This window comes from Cherax quadricarinatus, chromosome 32 (genome assembly GCF_038502225.1).
Source record: "Cherax quadricarinatus isolate ZL_2023a chromosome 32, ASM3850222v1, whole genome shotgun sequence".
Classification (NCBI taxonomy): Eukaryota; Metazoa; Arthropoda; class Malacostraca; order Decapoda; family Parastacidae; genus Cherax; species Cherax quadricarinatus.
Window position 1 is genome coordinate 33,136,862 of NC_091323.1, and position 20,000 is coordinate 33,156,861.

The 20,000-nt window shown below is 46.2% G+C and overlaps 1 protein-coding gene across 1 annotated transcript in view; it reads right to left on the reverse strand.

The window, feature by feature from the left end:
- Positions 1 to 20,000, reverse strand: part of LOC138853516 (uncharacterized) — a 184,775-nt gene that overhangs the window by 74,933 nt on the left and 89,842 nt on the right. The gene's annotated exons all lie outside the window — the stretch shown is intronic.

The following is a 20,000-nucleotide window of genomic DNA, read 5'->3' on the forward strand; positions in this document are numbered from 1 at the left end:
GTTGTGTTGTGGTGGTTGGTGATAGTGGTGGTTGTTTTGTTGGTGGTTGGTGATGAGTGGTGGTTGTGTTGTGGTGGTGTTGTGGTGGTGGTGGATGATGGGGTGGTTGTGTTGTGGTGGTTGGTGATAGTGGTGGTTGTGTTGTGGTGGTTGGTGATAGTGGTGGTTGTGTTGTGGTGGTTGGTGATAGTGGTGGTTGTGTTGTGGTGGTTGGTGATAGTGGTGGTTGTGTTGTGGTGGTTGGTGATAGTGGTGGTTGTGTTGTGGTGGTTGCTGATAGTGGTGGTTGTGTTGTGGTGGTTGTGTTGTGGTGGTTGGTGATAGTGGTGGTTGTGTTGTGGTGGTTGGTGATAGTGGTGGTTGTGTTGTGGTGGTTGGTGATAGTGGTGGTTGTGTTGTGGTGGTTGGTGATAGTGGTGGTTGTGTTGTGGTGGTTGGTGATAGTGGTGGTTGTGTTGTGGTGGTTGGTGATAGTGGTGGTTGTGTTGTGGTGGTTGGTGATAGTGGTGGTTGTGTTGTGGTGGTTGTGTTGTGGTGGTTGGTGATAGTGGTGGTTGTGTTTTGGTGGTTGGTGATAGTGGTGGTTGTGTTGTGGTGGTTGGTTTTAGTGGTGGTTGTGTTGTGGTGGTTGGTTTTAGTGGTGGTTGTGTTGTGGTGGTTGGTTTTAGGGGTGGTTGTGTTGTGGTGGTTGGTTTTAGTGATGGTTGTGTTGTGGTGGTTGGTTTTAGTGGTGGTTGTGTTGTGGTGGTTGGTGTTAGTGGTGGTTGTGTTGTGGTGGTTGGTGATAGTGGTGGTTGTGTTGTGGTGGTTGGTGATAGTGGTGGTTGTGTTGTGGTGGTTGGTGATAGTGGTGGTTGTTTTGTGGTGGTTGGTGATAGTGGTGGTTGTGTTGTGGTGGTTGGTGATAGTTGTGGTTGTGTTGTGGTGGTTGGTGATAGTGGTGGTTGTGTTGTGGTGGTGGTGATGGTGGTGGGTGTTGTTGTGGTGGTTGTATTATGGTGGTTGTGTTGTGGTGGTTGGATTTAGTGGTGGTTGTGTTGCTGGTGGTTGGTGATAGTTGTAGTTGTGTTGTGGTGGTTGGTGATAGTGGTGGTTGTTGTTGTGGTGGTTGGTGATGATGTGGTGGTTGTGTTGTGGTGGTTGGTGATAGTGGTGGATTTGTGTTGTGGTGGTTGGTGATAGTGGTGGTTGGTGATAGTGGTGGTTGTGTTGTGGTGGTTGGTGATAGTGGTGGTTGTGTTGTGGTGGTTGGTGATAGTGGTGGTTGTGTTGTGGTGGTTGGTGATAGTTGTAGTTGTGTTGTGGTGGTTGGTGATAGTGGTGGTTGTGTTGTTGGTGATAGTGGTGGTTGTGTTGTGGTGGTTGGTGATAGTGGTGGTTGTGTTGTGGTGGTGGTGATAGTGGTGGTTGGTGATAGTGGTGGTTGTGTTGTGGTGGTTGGTGATAGTGGTGGTTGTGCTGTGGTGGTTGGTGATAGTGGTGGTTGGTGATAGTGGTGGTTGTGTTGTGGTGGTTGGTGATAGTGGTGGTTGGTGATAGTGGTGGTTGGTGATAGTGGTGGTTGTGTTGTGGTGGTTGGTGATAGTGGTGGTTGTGTTGTGGTGGTTGGTGATAGTGGTGGTTGTGTTGTGGTGGTTGGATGAGTAGTGGTGGTTGTGTTGTGGTGGTTGGTGATAGTGGTGGTTGTGTTGTGGTGGTTGGTGATAGTGGTGGTTGCTGTGTGGTGGTGGTTGGTGATAGTGGTGGTTGTGTTGTGGTGGTTGGTGATAGTGGTGGTTGTGTTGTGGTGGTTGGTGATAGTGGTGGTTGTGTTGTGGTGTTGGTGATAGTGGTGGTTGTGGTGTGGTGGTTGGTGATAGTGGTGGTTGTGTTGTGGTGGTTGGTGATAGTGGTGGTTGTGTTGTGGTGGTTGGTGATAGTGGTGGTTGTGTTGTGGTGGTTGGTGATAGTGGTGGTTGTGTTGTGGTGGTTGGTGATAGTAGTGAAGGCACATGTTAGAGTGATGACACGTGTCATCATCCTCAGTACTGAGGATGAGACATGTAGGAGAAAGTGGAGGTTCGTGTCTCAGGCAGCGCTGAGAGAGTGTGTTTACCTTTCTCGACCTGCAGCTGTTGCTGTTGTATTTAATATATTCTATATTGTACTCACCTCCCATTGCATAGAAAATTTCATTAACGTCACTCTTATTTTTTAATAAAACATACTAAAAAATCTATATCTTGTAACACACACACACACACACACACACACACACACATAAAAAACAAAAACACACACTTAACTGCAGCATATTCACCCGGAACCACACACCATATGTCATCAACCACAAACAAACACACACAAGCAAGTCCAAGATTGGCAGACTGTACCTTCCTGGACTTTAATAAAACACTTGCCACGGTCTCCAGTTATAGACTCACTCACCTGGACGGCATAACACAAGGACTGACACTATGGCAGGATGTTTCAAGTTGAAATGGATGAAAAGTGGGATCCCACAAGGATTAGTGTTGGGGCTACCGCTTTGAGTGTATGTTTCTGTGTAGATGTTAAACCGCTGAGAAGAAGAGAAGATTGCCTTAGAGCTAACATTTATAAAACAAGAACATAAAAGATTGGAAAATGTAAGATAAAATTTAATCCTGAGATAAGACGTTTGTACTCTGAGAAAAAAGACTGAAGACACTAAATTTGTCATTGTTGTCAAAGAGAAGAGAACAGACAGATGGGAACTGACGTAAGTGTCTGAGAGATTGCCAGAAAACATAGAGAATCTCCAGGAATTCTCAGAGAGATGAGGAGACAATTTTAGCTGAAGAATCGGTGCAAAAAAAAGACCAGCAGGAAGTATTTACTTACTGACTGTTGAGAAAAGCTATCAGGAGGAGCGTGTAGCTTTTGTGAGGTTAAACTCATTGTACCGAAGATGGCAAAACACACACACACACACACACACACACACACACACACACACACACACACACACACACACACATACAATCATTTAGTAACCACCAACCATTGCTAACTACTTACTGGCCATTTACAAACCACATAATTATCACTAACGACCACTAACTACCCTGGACGACCACTGGCCACTCTCTTCCTCAGTCCAGTAACCAAATACGCACAATACTGGGTTACAGAACCACTGTAACAGCACTGTTACACTTGCACTGTTAACTGTAACTTCAGTCCTACCTCAACCTCCATACTTAACCAGAGATACTATCTCCACTCTTCTCTCTCTCTCTCTCTCTCTCTCTCTCTCTCTCTCTCTCTCTCTAGCATTAGGAATGCTGTTAGGAGAGAGGCAAACAATAAATCTGGATGTTATAGGAATAAGGTTAGAAGACTGAGTAAATCCCACTACGATAACATGAAGATAAGTACGTATGAAGCAACTTGCAATGTGAACACTGATGTTGTAATGACCAGGCTTAGGTAGTTTGACGGACACACAGAGAACTAGCCATTACCATCCACAGGACAGATATGAGGTACACAAAAAAACTAGCCACTACCATCCACAGGATGGATGTGAGGTACACTATAAACTAACCACTAATCGTATCAAAATCTAAATCTAATCTCCTAATATGCTGTCAAAGAAGGTCAGGGTATGTACAGCTACTCCTGGGTCAGTTGACAGTGACTCCAGTGCTTCCAGCTGCCACAATACTGAATTAACATGCACTCAGGTGTGTAGAATGTTTTAGTACACACAACACACACACACAACACACACGCACACACACACACACACACACACACACACACTGTGGCATGCAAAGAGTACGTAACCTTTATTCGGCGCATGTACACACCCTCATTTACAGGCTATCTCCCCCAACCAGCGAACCAGGTTGCTAAGAGTTGATGATGGGGCCCCGTCGTTCAACTAGTGACCAGGTTCTAGCCAATAAGAAGATGGTTTTGGCAATCGCAGAGGTTATGTGGGTACCGCTCTCCTGTCTGCCCTTGTCATTCCCATTCTAGAGCTGGTTGAAGCACGGTCTGCTATCTTGTGGCTTCTATTTCTGCCTTGCTTACCGTGGAGTGCACTATACTTATCTCTGTACATAGTGTACATATTGCTGTTATAAATTGGTGAAGGATAATATAAGTCTAAACTTTTTCTACTGTGTTTATTTTGCTCCCATTACACCCGGGGTAACAGGCCATTTGGATCCTGGGTTGTAATACACACACACACACACACACACACACACACACACACACACACACACACACACACACACACACACACACGCGTGCGCGCAATGGCTACATAAAACACAGACAACAGGTCTGAAGGAAGCATGGAAACTAAACTGTATGCAGAGGTCCTGTCAAACCCACATGGGGCCAAAACAAAGACAGGGAGCACACTAGGACAGAACGAGAGGTTGGAAGACATTGAAGGAACTAGGACATGTTCAAGGACCTTACCAGATACCTGTGGGGTCCAGGAACAGGTGAGCAGGAAGGACAAACCAAGAAGCATAGGGGCCATAACTAGGGAAGGGACTGAAGGAAGGAACACTCCACGGGAAGGAAATAAAACACATCAGAGGATGCAATGGGAGTCACAGTGGGAGGTGGAAAGGGAGAGATCCGTGTTTGTCTATGGGCTAGACGAAGCTAAAGGGGAAACTTATGATGAAAGAAAGCAGGAGGAGAAAAAAGTGATTGAAGATGTCATGAAGGTGATAGGCGAGGGGGACATGACCCAGGTGGCAAATTTTCGGAGAATCGGGTGGTTCACAAAGGAAAGGAATCGGCCTCTCAAAGTAATTTTCAAGGCAGAATCAACCCGAACCATGATCCTGCAGGAGAAAGCACGGCTGAGAGGCAAGCAGGAGTTCCGGAGTGTGTACCTCGATCGAGACAGAACACAGGACGAAAGGAAGACAATGAAAGAGAGAGTTCAAAAACGAAAGGAGAAATGGGAGGAAATGAAAAAGGAGAGCAGAATAACCCAGGATCAAATGGAAGGACAAGCGCACCCCCAGAAACACCTGCAGAAGGACTCCAGCCACGTCACCCCCCAAGGCAACTGAACAATCCAAACCAACCATCACACACCAATCCCTCTGTTTCCACCCCCGCACCACAGTTACAGTATTAGAACAGAAGTTGAAGGTTTGGTACACAAATGCAGATGGATTAACGAATAAACATGAGGAATGGCAAGAAAGAATCAATGAGAAGTCCCCAGACATCATAGCAGTTACAGAAACAAAACTCACGGAGACAATAACAGATGCAATCTTCCCACCAGGATACAAGATCATGAGGAAAGATAGAAGGGGCAGGGGGGGGAGGTGGGGTTGCTCTGCTCGTAAAAACAGATGGAAATTCGAGAAAATGGAAGGCATAGATGAGACGGGAGAAAGAGACTACATAGCAGGTACACTTCAGTCTGGGGAACACAAAGTGGTCATTGCAGTGATGTATAATCCACCACAGAACTGCAGGAGGCCAAGAGAGGAATATGAAGAGAGCAACAGAGCAATGGTGGACACACTTGCTGAGGTGGCAAGAAGAGCTCACTCCAGCAGAGCAAAGTTGCTGGTTATGGGGGATTTCAACCACAGGGAGATTGACTGGGAAAACCTGGAGCCACATGGGGTCCCGAAACATGGAGAGCCAGGATGTTGGACGTGGTGCTGGAAAACCTCATGTACCAACATGTTAAGGACACTACCAGAGTGAGAGGGGAGGATGAACCAGCAAGATTGGACCTTGTGTTCACCCTGGGCAGCTCAGACATTGAGGACATCAAGTATGAGAGTCCCTCCCAGGAGCTAGCGACCACGTGGTTCTGTGCTTTGAATACATAGAGGCTGCAAGTGGAGAGAATAACAGGAGTTGAATGGGAAAAGCCTGACTATAAAAGAGGGGACTACATAAGGTTGAAGAACTTCCTGCGGGAGGTCCAGTGGGACAGAGAACTGGCAGGAAAGCCAGTAAATGAAATGATGGAATATGTAACAACAAAATGCAAGGAGGCAGTGGAAACGTTTATTCCCAAGGGCAACAGTAACAACGGGAAGACCAGAACGAGCCCTCGGTTTACCCGGACGGTGTAAGGAGGCAAAAACAAAGTGCAATAGAGAATGGAAAAAGTACAGAAGGCAGAGAACACACGAAAATAGGGAGATCAGTCGCAGAGCCAGGAATGAGTACGCACAGGTAAGGAGGGAGGCCCAGCGACAATATGAAAATGACATAGCATCGAGAATCAAGACTGACCCGAAACTGTTGTATAGCCACATCAGGAGGAAGACAACAGTCAAAGACCAGGTGATCAGATTAAGGACAGAAGGTGGAGAACTCACAAGAAATGATCAGGAGGTATGTGAGGAGCTGAACAGTAGATTTAAGGAAGTTTTTACAGTAGAGACAGGGAGGGCTGTGGGAAGACAGCACAGAAGGGAACATCAAGAGGGCATATACCAACAAGTGTTGGATGACATACGAACAACTGAGGAGGAGGTGAAGGAGCTCTTAAGTGACCTTGACACCTCAAAGGCGATGGGACCGGACAACATCTCCCCATGGGTCCTTAGAGAAGGAGCAGAGATGCTGTGCGTGCCTCTAACCACAATCTTCAACACATCCCTTGAAACTGGGCAACTACCTGAGAAATGGAAGACAGCTAATGTAGTCCCCATATTTAAGAAAGGAAACAGAAACGAGGCACTAAACTACAGACCTGTCTCTCTGACATGTATTGTGTGCAAAATCATGGAGAAGATTATCAGGAGGAGAGTGGTCGAACACCTGGAAAGGAACAAGATTATAAATGAAAACCAGCATGGGTTCATGGAAGGCAAATCTTGTATCACAAACCTCCTGGAGTTTTATGACAAGGTAACAGAAGTAAGACACGAGAGGGGAGGAGGGGTGGGTAGATTGCGTTTTCCTAGACTGCAGGAAGGCCTTTGACACAGTTCCCCACAAGAGATTAGTGCAGAAGCTGGAGGATCAGGCGCATGTAAAAGGGAGGGCACTGCAATGGATAAGGGAATACCTGACAGGGAGGCAGCAACTAGTCATGGTACGGAAGAGGTATCACAGTGGGCGCCTGTTACGAGCGGGGTCCCACAGGGGTCAGTTCTAGGACCAGTGCTATTTTTGATATATGTGAACGACATGATGGAAGGAATAGACTCTGAAGTGTCCCTGTTCGCAGATGACGTGAAGTTGATGAGAAGAATTAAATCAGGCCCATACAGTAAGACAAGACCTTCACCTTTATCTCCTAGATTACTGGCCAGTGTCTTGGGAGATTGTGAGTGAGTCGATCTGTGGGCCCGGTTGCAACAGGTTTGAGCTTGCCCAGTAAGTACCAGTGTCAGAGCAGTCTGGAAGCTAGTGTCTGAGTCTGCATAGTTATACTAGGGGATACATACCCTCTTGGATATAGGAATTTCTGAGGTGCAGGCAGGACACTAATTACGATTGAATATTGCAGGAATTAAGGCTCCTGGTTGCACGTGGTTTCTGAGGGGAAGTCCAAAGGGGCTAAAGCTAGGCTTAGGAAGTTGAAGATCAGGATATATGCTGCAACACCAAGTAAGTTAGTCCTTTATACGTGCATGCAGGCGAGTTTTCTTGCAACATCAATCATTTGTGAAAATCTGTCCTATAAGCCACTTGTGAGGCTGAGGTACCCACCTCAGAGCTCGGTGTCAACAGAGTTTGCCAGGGTAGGCGACTCACTTGGAGGCAGCCCACACAAACTGGCCCAGTAACTGGCTTCTCGAATTCAATCCAGCCAAATGCAAAGTCATGAAGATTGGGAAGGGCAAAGAAGACCGCAGACAGAGTATAGGCTAGGTGGACAAAGACTACAGACCTCACTCAGGGAGAAAGACCTTGGGGTGACCATAACACCGAGCACATCACCGGAGGCACACATCAACCAAATAACCGCTGCAGCATACGGGCGCCTGGCAAACCTGAGAAAAGCGTTCCGATACTTTAATAAGGAATCGTTCAAGACACTGTGCACTGTGTATGTTAGGCCCATACTGGAGTATGCAGCACCAGTCTGGAACCCACACCTGGTCAAGCACGTCAAGAAGTTAGAGAAAGTACAAAGGTTTGCAACAAGGCTAGTCCCAGAGCTCAAGGGAATGTCGTACGAGGAAAGGTTAAGGGAAATCGGACTGACGACACTGGAGGACAGAAGGGTCAGGGGAGACATGATAACGACATACAAGATACTGCAGGGAATAGACAAGGTGGACAGAAATGGGATGTTCCAGAGAGGGGACACAGAAACAAGGGGTCACAACTAGAAGCTGAAGACTCAGACGAGTCACAGGGACGTTAGGAAGTATTTCTCCAGTCATAGAGTCGTCAGGAAGTGGAATAGCCCTAGCAAGTGAAGTAGTGGAGGCAGGAAACATACATAGTTTTAAGAAGAGGTATGACAAAGCTCAGGAAGCAGAGAGAGAGAGGACCCAGTAGCGATCAGTGAAGAGGCGGGGCCAGGAGCTGAGTCTTGACCCCTGCAACAACAATTAGGTGAGTACAATTAGGTGAGTACACACACACAACGTATGAAACGCAACTTTTACCTATGTGTGTTTTAATGGCACAGTGTGACCACCAGGTCACTGTTAACGACACAATGTGACCACCAGGTCACTGTTAACGACACAGTGTGACCACTGCGTCACTGTTAACGACACAGTGTGATCACAAGGTCACTGTTAGCGACACAGTGTGACCACGGGGTCACTGTTAACGACACAGTGTGACCACGGGGTCACTGTTAACGGTAGCTTCAAGGTCTCTTACTGCTAGAAGTTGTCCAAGTAGATTACAGGTCTGAACCAAGATACCCTTGTGTTGCAGTGTCTCTGGCTGTACCCTTCTCCAGAACATCACTCCACCTGACATCATTTATCCCCAGGATGACTCGAGTCTGGAACACATTCGTACAGCATTATGATGTCAACCAGATAAAGTCAGTTGATCAAATGAAAATGCTGGCCCACAGATGGCCCTCAGCTGGCCCACAGATGGCTCCAACTTCATCCTGTTCCCTACTTGTATGTCTCATAACAATAAAAATGCTTTCAAATGAGCTGATGTAGGTAACAGCTCTTAGCTTGTCAATAAAGTTAGGAATCCTTAACCTGTAAATAACTTGGTAATAAAGCTTAGGATCCTTAACCTTGTCAAACCCTGTGAGAAAAATTTTTTTTTTTACTGTGTGTGTGTGTGTGTGTGTGTGTGTGTGTGTGTGTGTGTGTGTGTGTGTGTGTGTGTGTGTGTGTGTGTGTGTGTGTGTGTGGTGGAATAGCTGGGAGGAAGCACAGAAAATAAAGAATAAAGTAAGAAGGGAGGGAAGTGGGGAGAGAGGGAGAAGGAAGGAAGGAAGAAGGGAGGCAGGAAGAGAAGCAGAGAAGAACGTAGGAAGAGAGAAAGAGAGAAAGATAAAGCATCAGCATTATCAAAGGAAGGTCGTGTTTGCAATATAAATGACCAATATTTTCACACTACGAAGATGGGAACAAGAAAGAAACGAAACAAGGGAGAAAAATAAATTAAAACAGAACAATAAGGTAATTAAGAGAATTTAATACTCTCTCTCTCTCTCTCTCTCTCTCTCTCTCTCTCTCTCTCTCTCTCTCTCTCTCTCTCTCTCTCTCTCTCTTTCTCTCTTTCTCTCTCTCACTCTCTCACTCTTTTTTTACACAGTGTTTGACAAGGTTAGGTTAAGGATCCCTAGCTTTATTGACAAGTTATTTACAGGTTAAGGATCCCTAGCTTTATTGACAAGTTATTTACAGGTTAAGGATCCCTAGCTTTATTGACAAGTTAGGTTATGCAGGTTAAGGATCCCTAGCTTTATTGATAAGTTATTTACAGGTTAAGGATCCCTAGCTTTATTGACAAGTTATTTACAGGTTAAGGATCCTAGCTTTATTGACAAGTTATTTACAGGTTAAGGATCCCTAGCTTTATTGACAAGTTATTTACAGGTTAAGGATCCCTAGCTTTATTGACAAGTTATTTACAGGTTAAGGATCCCTAGCTTTATTGACAAGTTATTTACAGGTTAAGGATCCCTAGCTTTATTGACAAGTTATTTACAGGTTAAGGATCCCTAGCTTTATTGACAAGCTATTTACAGGTTAAGGTGATCCTAGCTTTATTGACAAGTTATTTACAGGTTAAGGATCCCTAGCTTTATTGATAAGTTATTTACAGGTTAAGGATCCCTAGCTTTATTGATAAGTTATTTACAGGTTAAGGATCCCTAGCTTTATTGACAAGCTATTTACAGGTTAAGGATCCCTAGCTTTATTGACAAGTTATTTACAGGTTAAGGATCCCTAGCTTTATTGATAAGTTATTTACAGGTTAAGGATCCCTAGCTTTATTGATAAGTTATTTACAGGTTAAGGATCCCTAGCTTTATTGACAAGCTATTTACAGGTTAAGGATCCCTAGCTTTATTGACAAGTTATTTACAGGTTAAGGATCCCTAGCTTTATTGATAAGTTATTTACAGGTTAAGGATTCCTAACTTTATTGGCAAGCTAAGAGCTGTTACCTACATCAGCTCATTTGAAAGCATTTTTATTGTTATAAGACATACAAGTAGGGAACAGGATGAAGTTGGAGCCATCTGTGGGCCAGCTGAGGGCCATCTTTGGGCCAGCATTTTCATGTGATCAACTGACTATCACGTTGACATCATGATGCTGAAAGAATGTGTTCCCAGAGATTATATTTCAGTTGTCCTTGACACGACATTCCTCTCTCTCTCTCTCTCTCTCTCTCTCTCTCTCTCTCTCTCTCTCTCTCTCTCTCTCTCTCTCTCTCTACGACTAACAGTACGTGAGTCCAGAAACCAGCTTGAGTACAGTTACCTGTGTACAAGTTGCCAAGACCTGAGGACAAACTGAGAGAGAATGTGTACTCACCTATTTGTACTCACCTATTTGTGGTTGCAGGGGTCGAGTCACAGCTCCTGGCCCCGCCTCTTCGCTGATTGCTACTAGGTCCTCTCTCTCCCTGCCCCATGAGCTCTATCATACCTCGCCTTAAAACTATGTATGGTTCCTGCCTCCACCACATCACTTTCTAGGCTATTCCATGGCCTGACTACTCTATGACTGAAGAAATACTTCCTAACATCCCTTTGATTCATCTGAGTCTTCAACTTCCAATTGTGACCTCTTGTGTCTGTGTCCCATCTCTGGAACATCCCGTCTTTGTCCACCTCGTCTATTCCGCGCAGTATTTTATATGTCGTTATCATGTCTCCCCTGACCCTCCTGGCCTCCAGTGTCGTCAGGCCGATTTCCCTCAACCTTTCTTCATAGGACAATCCCCGTAGCTCTGGGACTAGTCTTGTTGCAAACCTTTGCACTTTCTCTAATTTCTTGACGTGCTTGACTAGGTGTGGATTCCAAACTGGTGCTGCATACTCCAGTATGGGCCTGACGTAGATGGTGTACAGAGTCTTAAACGAATCCTTACTGAGGTATCGGAACGCTATCCGTAGGTTTGCCAGGCGCCCGTATGCTGCAGCAGTTATCTGATTGATGTGCGCCTCAGGAGATATGCTCGGTGTTATACTCACCCCCAGATCTTTTTCCTTTAGTGAGGTTTGCAGTCTTTGGCCATCTAAACTATATTGTGTCTGCGGTCTTCTTTGCCCTTCCCCAATCTTCATGACTTTGCATTTGGCAGGGTTAAATTCTAGGAGCCAGTTGCTGGACCAGGCTTGTAGCCTGTCCAGATCTCTTTGTAGTCCTGCCTGATCCTCGTCCGATTCGATTCTTCTCATTAACTTCACATCGTCTGCAAACAAGGACACTTCTGAGTCTATCCCTTCCGTTATGTCGTTCACGTATACCAAGAACAGCACAGGTCCTAGGACTGACCCCTGTGGAACCCCGCTTGTCACAGGCGCCCACTCTGACACCTCGTCGCGTACCATGACTCGTTGTTTCCTCCCTGTCAGATATTCTCTGATCCATTGCAGTGCCTTTCCTGTTATGTGTGCCTGGTCCTCTAGCTTTTGCAGTAACCTCTTGTGAGGAACTGTGTCGAAAGCCTTCTTGCAGTCCAAAAATACGCAGTCGATCCACCCCTCTCTCTCTTGTCTTACTTCTGTCACCTTGTCATAAAACTCTAGTAGGTTTGTGACACAGGATTTTCCTTCCCTGAAACCGTGCTGGTTGTCAATTATACACTTGTTTCTTTCCAGGTGCCCCACCACTCTCCTCCTGATGATCTTCTCCATGACCTTGCATACTATACACGTTAGAGATACAGGTCTGTAGTTTAGTGCCTCATGTCTGTCTCCCTTTTTAAAAATTGGGACTACATTTGCCATTTTCCATACCTCAGGGAGTTGCCCAGTTTCAAATGATGTGTTGAAGATCTTTGTTAATGGCTCACACAATATCTCTGCTCCCTCTTTAAGGACCCATGGAGAGATGTTGTCTGGTCCCACCGCCTTTGAGGTGTCAAGTTCGCATAGCAGCTTCTTCACCTCCTCCTTGGTTATATGTACCTCATCCAGCACTTGCTGGTGTGCCCCCCTGTTCTGATTTCTTGGAGTCCTACTGGTTTCCACTGTAAATACCTCTTTAAATCTTGTGTTGAGCTCCTGACATACCTCTCGGTCGTTTCTTGTGAATTCCCCATCACCCTTCCTCAGTCTGATTACCTGGTCCTTGACTGTTGTTTTCCTCCTGATGTGGCTGTACAACAGCTTCGGGTCAGTCTTTACTTTTGATGCTATGTCATTTTCATATTGTCTCTGAGCCTCCCTTCTTATCTGTGCATATTCGTTTCTGGCTCTTCGGCTGATTTCTTTATTTTCCTGAGTTCTCTGTCTTCTGTACCTTTTCCATTCTCTATTACACCTAGTTTTTGCCTCCCTACACCTTTGGGTGAACCAAGGACTCGTTCTGTTCTTCCCATTATTTCTGTTTCCCTTGGGAACAAACCTCTCCTCTGCCTCCTTGCATTTTGTTGCTACATAGTCCATCATTTCTTGTACTGGTTTTCCTGTCAGTTCCCTCTCCCACTGAATGTCTTGAAGGAAGTTCCTCATGCCTGAGTAGTTCCCCCTTTTGTAGTTTGGTTTTTCCCAGCCTATTCCTGCTACTCTCTCCACTTGGAGCTCAACTATGTAGTCGAAGCACAGAACCACATGATCACTAGCTCCCAGGGGCCTTTCATACATGATACCCTCGATGTCCGAACTACTCATGGTGAATACAAGGTCCAACCTTGCTGGTTCATCCTCTCCTCTCTCTCTGGTAGTGTCTCTAACATGTTGATGCATGAGGTTCTCCAGTACCACATCCATCATCTTGGCTCTCCATGTTTCGGGACCCCCATGGGGCTCCAGGTTTTCCCAGTCAATCTCCTTGTGATTGAAATCACCCATAACTAGTAACTTTGCTCCCCCCATGTGTGCTCTCCTGGCCACCTCGGCTAGTGTGTTGATCATTGCTCTGTTGCTCTCATCGTATTCTTCTCTTGGCCTCCTGCAGTTCTGTGGTGGGTTGTACATTACTGCAATTATCACCTTATGTCCCTCAGACTGGATTGTTCCTACTAAGTAGTCCCTTTCGCCCATGCCATCCATTCCTTCCATTTTCTCAAAACCCCACTGGTTTTTAATGAGCAGTGCAACTCCTCCTCCCCCTCTCCTCCCTCTGTCTTTCCTGAAGATTTGATATCCGGATGGAAAGATTGAATCTGTTATTATTCTGGTGAGTTTTGTTTCTGTGAGTGCTATTATGTCTGGGGATGTCTCTTTGATTCTTTCGTGCCACTCCTCATACTTGTTTGTTATTCCATCTGCATTTGTATACCACACCTTCAACTTCTTTTCTAAGACTGTAGTCTGGGAAGTATATTGGGGTTGGGGAAGTGGGAGACCTGGTAAGGAACTATGGGTTGTTGCTGTGGGGGTGAAGTTTGTAATGTAGTGGGTGGGGGCATTGGATGTGGCATGGGTGTTTTGATTTAGAGTGTTTGGTTGCACTGGGGTTGACCTGGTTGGGAGGCTTCTATAGAAAGTTGTGAGGGAGGCTGTATTAGATCTTCTTCCTGGGTCTGGGATCTCCTGTCTGTCTTCTCCATCCCCTCTCTTTCCTCCTTTCGCCTTTGTACCATCTCTCTCAGTTTCTTCCTTTCTTCTTGTGTTCTGTCGCGGTCGAGATACACCCTCCTGTATGCCGTCATGTCCCTTAATCGTGCTTTCTCCTGCAGTATCCTGGTCCGAGTTGCTTCTGCCTTGAAGGTCACTCTCACTGGCCGGGTTCTTTTTTTTACAAACCCCCCTATTCTCCGAAAATTTTCCAGCTGGGTCATATCGTCTTCTCCTATTGCTTTCATGATGCTTTCAATTGCTTTTTTTTCCCCTTGTTTTCTTGCTTCATATGTTTCCCCTTCGACTTCCTGGAGCCCATACACAAAGACTGACCTCACCCTTTCATTCTCCCACTGCATATCCCTGTGTATCCCCTCATTTAATTTGGTTTCCTCCACTGCAGCTTTCCTTTCATCAGTTTCACTGGCTAATGTACTTGGGCTCAGTGGCCTGTCATTTTCCCTTCTCGGCTTTCCTTGGGCTCTGTTGTTGTCTGTTAGGGCCTCCACATAAAGCTTAGCTCTTTCATTTGCTACAGTCTCCTCTGATAGAGCATCTCCATGCAGTTGTGCCCCTTCTTTCCCTACAGTCCCCTTATTTGTGGCTGAGGTAGCAGTCTCTGATGTCAATCCCAAAATGTTCTTTAGTTCTTTATGCTGTTTCAGATTTTTCAGTTCCTCTTCTAAACTCTGTATCCTAGCTTCTGCTGTTTTGACATGCACCTCCCACTTCCTGCTTTCCATATCTATCCTCTCTTCCATTCTCATGCTAAGTTCTTCTAGTTTCTTTTCCCATTCATGATCCCTTTTTATGAGCTCTGCTGCCCAATCTTCCTTTGCATTTTCCTCCTCCTGTCCCTTGGTTTTTCTTGTTGCTCTCTGGCAACCCATTTTTGTTTTATCCTGATTGCCTCAGAGTGGGAAACCTATGTAGTTCTGTATGTTAGGTTAGTAGTGTGTGTGTCAGAGTGTGGGGGGGGGGGAAGTAGTGGAGGAACTGTGGATATTTGGGAGCTGAGTGGGGAGGGGTGGGGAGGGTTTGGGGTGAATGGGGGAGGGTAGGGTGATCGAGGGAGGTGATGGATCAGGGGAAGTAGTGAGATGTCGGTGGTGAGGGGGGAGTGTGTGTGTGTCTGGATATGTGTGTGTGTGTGTGTGTGTGTGTGTGTGTGTGTGTGTGTGTGTGTGTGTGTGTGTGTGTGTGTGTGTGTGTGTGTGTGTGTGTGTGTGTGTGAGTGTGTAATTTTGTGTGTAATTGTGTGTGGAATTATGTGTGGGTTTATTATGTACTGAAAGGTAGGTGGCTTGTGCTTTAAGGTAAGTCTCAGTGGTCCTTGGCTGCCCACACCTTCTTGTGACCTGACCAACCTCCTGGGATTTACCGCACTTACAGTGTGTGTGTGCGTGTGTGTGTGTGTGTGTGTGTGTGTGTGTGTGTGTGTGTGTGTGTGTGTGTGTGTGTGTGTGTGGGTGTGCGTGTGTGTGGGGGGGTGGGTGTGAGTGTGTGGGTGTGTGTGGGTGTGTGTGTGGGTGTATATGGTGTGTGTGTGTGTGTGTGTGTGTGTGTGTGTGTGTGTGTGTGTGTGTGTGTGTGTGTGTGTGTGTGTAATTATGTGTCGAATTATGTGTGGGATTATTATGTGTCTGAAAAGTAGGTGGCTTGTGCTTGGAGTGTAATGTAGATTCTCAGTTGTCCTTGTGTCCACAACCTATGTGACCTGACTCCCTTGCAGTGTTGCCTATATCACCTGCTTATAGTGACTTAATCGCCTTGTTCAATGGATTACCATTTGCTAAACCTTATTGAATACTTGAGTGCCTATTCTTTATCGTGCTATGAGAGTTAGACCATTCACATTCAGCTTGGCGGTTAAATTGGAACCTGGACCCCACACCCAAACAACCACTCATAGGTGATACAGTACTTGTATTGCAGCTGTAGCAGTGTAGATTGTCCAGGTCGATGTGACGTCCTGGGTAGATCCAGCTCGATGTACGTCCTGGCGTAGATCCACCTCAATTTCTTCTCGTTAATAATGTACCCTATTCACTGTATTTCTTTCACTGGTCACACTATTGTTTCACTTTATTAAAATCTTGGGTGACACTTGGCAACGCCGCCTTCACACTAGCCTGCGCCACAACGCTTTTATTTTCCAGATCACTTTCAAAATTGTGGCTCTCCCCACACTTGTGTGGCTCAGGCAATTAAAAAAAAAACACTTCTAGGATTGTTGACTACCCTGACACACTTAGCAACCCTTGCAGAACACTTCTAGCCCTCAAAAACACTTAAATCCCCGGAGCACCGACGGCGTGACTAGCCTGCTCGCTGTCGCTCGTGTGTGTGTGTGTGTGTGTGTGTGTGTGTGTGTGTGTGTGTGTGTGTGTGTGTGTGTGTGTGTGTGTGTGTGTGTGTGTGTGTGTGTGTGTGTGTGTGTGTGTGTGTGTGTGTGTGTGTGTGTGTGTGTGTGTGTGTGTGTGTGTGTGTGTGTGTGTGTGTGTGTGTGTGTGTGTGTGTGTGTGTGTGTCTGTGTGTACCTGTGTGTGTGTGTGTGTGTGTGTGTGTGTGTGTGTGTGTGTGTGTGTGTGTGTGTGTGTGTGTGTGTGTGTGTGTGTGTGTGTGTGTGTGTGTGTGTGTGTGTGTGTGTGTGTGTGTGTGTGTGTGTGTGTGTGTGTGTGTGTGTACTCACCTAATTGTACTCACCTAATTGTGGTTGCAGGGGTCGAGACTCAGCTCCTGGCCCCGCCTCTTCACTGATCGCTACTAGGTCCTCTCTCTCTCTGCTTCCTGAGCTTTATCATACCTCTTCTTAAAACTATGTATGGTTCCTGCCTCCACTACTTCACTTGCTAGGCTATTCCACTTGCTGACAACTCTATGACTGAAGAAATACTTCCTAACATCCCTTTGACTCATCTGAGTCTTCAGCTTCCAATTGTGACCCCTTGTTTCTGTGTCCCATCTCTGGAACATCCTGTCTGTCCACCTTGTCTATTCCACGCAGTATTTTGTATGTCGTTATCATGTCTCCCCCTGACCCTCCTGTCCTCCAGTGTCGTCAGACCGATTTCCCTTAACCTTTCTTCATAGGACATTCCCCTTAGCTCTGGAGCGAGCCTTGTTGCAAACCTTTGTACTTTCTCTAACTTCTTGACGTGCTTGACCAGGTGTGGGTTCCAAACTGGTGCTGCATACTCCAGTTTGGGCCTAACATACACAGTGTACAGTGTCTTGAACGATTCCTTATTAAGGTATCGGAACGCTATTCTCAGGTTTGCCAGGCGCCCGTATGCTGCAGCAGTTATTTGGTTGATGTGTGCCTCCGGTGATGTGCTCGGTGTTATGGTCACCCCAAGGTCTTTCTCCTTGAGTGAGGTTTGCAGTCTTTGGCCACCTAGCCTATACTCTGTCTGTGGTCTTCTGTGCCCTTCCCCTATCTTCATGACTTTGCATTTGGCTGGATTGAATTCGAGAAGCCAGTTGCTGGACCACATGTCCAGCCTGTCCAGGTCTCTTTGCAGTCCTGCCTGATCCTCGGCCGATTTGATTCTTCTCATTAACTTCACATCATCTGCAAACAAGGACACTTCTGAGTCTATTCCTTCCATCATGTCGTTCACATATATCAAAAATAGCACTGGTCCTAGAACTGACCCCTGTGGGACCCCGCTCGTAACAGGCGCCCACTGTGATACCTCTTCACGTACCATGACTCGTTGCTGCCTCCCTGTCAGGTATTCCCTTATCCATTGCAGTGCCCTCCCTTTTACATGCGCCTGATCCTCCAGCTTCTGCACTAATCTCTTGTGGGGAACTGTGTCAAAGGCCTTCCTGCAGTCTAAGAAAACGCAATCTACCCACCCCTCTCTCTCGTGTCTTACTTCTGTTACCTTGTCATAAAACTCCAGGAGGTTTGTGATACAAGATTTGCCTTCCATGAACCCATGCTGGTTTTCATTTATAATCTTGTTCCTTTCCAGGTGTTCGACCACTCTCCTCCTGATAATCTTCTCCATGACTTTGCACACAATACATGTCAGAGACACAGGTCTGTAGTTTAGTGCCTCGTTTCTGTTTCCTTTCTTAAATATGGGGACTACATTAGCTGTCTTCCATTTCTCAGGTAGTTGCCCAGTTTCAAGGGATGTGTTGAAGATTGTGGTTAGAGGCACGCACAGCATCTCTGCTCCTTCTCTAAGGACCCATGGGGAGATGTTGTCCGGTCCCATCGCCTTTGAGGTGTCAAGGTCACTTAAGAGCTTCTTCACCTCCTCCTCAGTTGTTCGTATGTCATCCAACACTTGTTGGTATATTCCCTCTTGATGTTCCCTTCTGTGCTGTCTTCCCACAGCCCTTCCTGTCTCTACTGTAAAAACTTCCTTAAATCTCCTGTTCAGCTCCTCACATACCTCCTGATCGTTTCTTGTGAGTTCTCCACCTTCTGTCCTTAATCTGATCACCTGGTCTTTGACTGTTGTCTTCCTCCTGATGTGGCTATACAACAGTTTCGGGTCAGTCTTGATTCTCGATGCTATGTCATTTTCATACTGTCGCTGGGCCTCCCTCCTTACCTGTGCATACTCATTCCTGGCTCTGCGACTGATCTCCCTATTTTCGTGTGTTCTCTGCCTTCTGTACTTTTTCCATTCTCTATTGCACTTTGTTTTTGCCTCCTTACACCGTCGGGTAAACCAGGGGCTCGTTCTGGTCTTCCCGTTGTTACTGTTGCCCTTGGGAATAAACTTTTCCACTGCCTCCTTGCATTTTGTTGTTACATATTCCATCATTTCATTTACTGGCTTTCCTGCCAGTTCTCTGTCCCACTGGACCTCCCGCAGGAAGTTCTTCAACCTTATGTAGTCCCCTCTTTTATAGTCAGGCTTTTCCCATTCAACTCCTGTTATTCTCTCCACTTGCAGCTCTACTATGTATTCAAAGCACAGAACCACGTGGTCGCTAGCTCCTAGGGGACTCTCATACTTGATGTCCTCAATGTCTGAGCTGCCCAGGGTGAACACAAGGTCCAATCTTGCTGGTTCATCCTCCCCTCTCACTCTGGTAGTGTCCTTAACATGTTGGTGCATGAGGTTTTCCAGCACCACGTCCAACATCCTGGCTCTCCATGTTTCGCCCAGGTTTTCCCAGTCGATCTCTCTGTGGTTGAAATCCCCCATAACCAGCAACTTTGCTCTTCTGGAATGAGCTCTTCTTGCCACCTCAGCAAGTGTGTCCACCATTGCTCTGTTGCTCTCTTCATATTCCTCTCTTGGCCTCCTGCAGTTCTGTGGTGGATTATACATCACTGCAATGACCACTTTGTGTTCCCCAGACTGAAGTGTACCTGCTATGTAGTCTCTTTCTCCCGTCTCATCTATGCCTTCCATTTTCTCGAATTTCCATCTGTTTTTTTACAAGCAGAGCAACCCCACCTCCCCCCCTGCCCCTTCTATCTTTCCTCATGATCTGGTATCCTGATGGGAAGATTGCATCTGTTATTGTCTCCATGAGTTTTGTTTCTGTAACTGCTATGATGTCTGGGGACTTCTCATTGATTCTTTCTTGCCATTCCTCATGTTTATTCGTTAATCCATCTGCATTTGTGTACCAAACCTTCAACTTCTGTTCTAATACTGTAACTGTGGTGAGGGGGGTGGAAACAGAGGGATCGGTGTGTGATGGTTGGTTTGGATTGTTCAGTTGCCTTGGGGGGTGTCGTGGCTGGAGTCCTTCTGCAGGTGTTTCTGGGGGGTGCGCTTGTCCTTCCATTTGATCCTGGGTTATTCTGCTCTCCTTTTTCATTTCCTCCCATTTCTCCTTTCGTTTTTGAACTCTCTCTTTC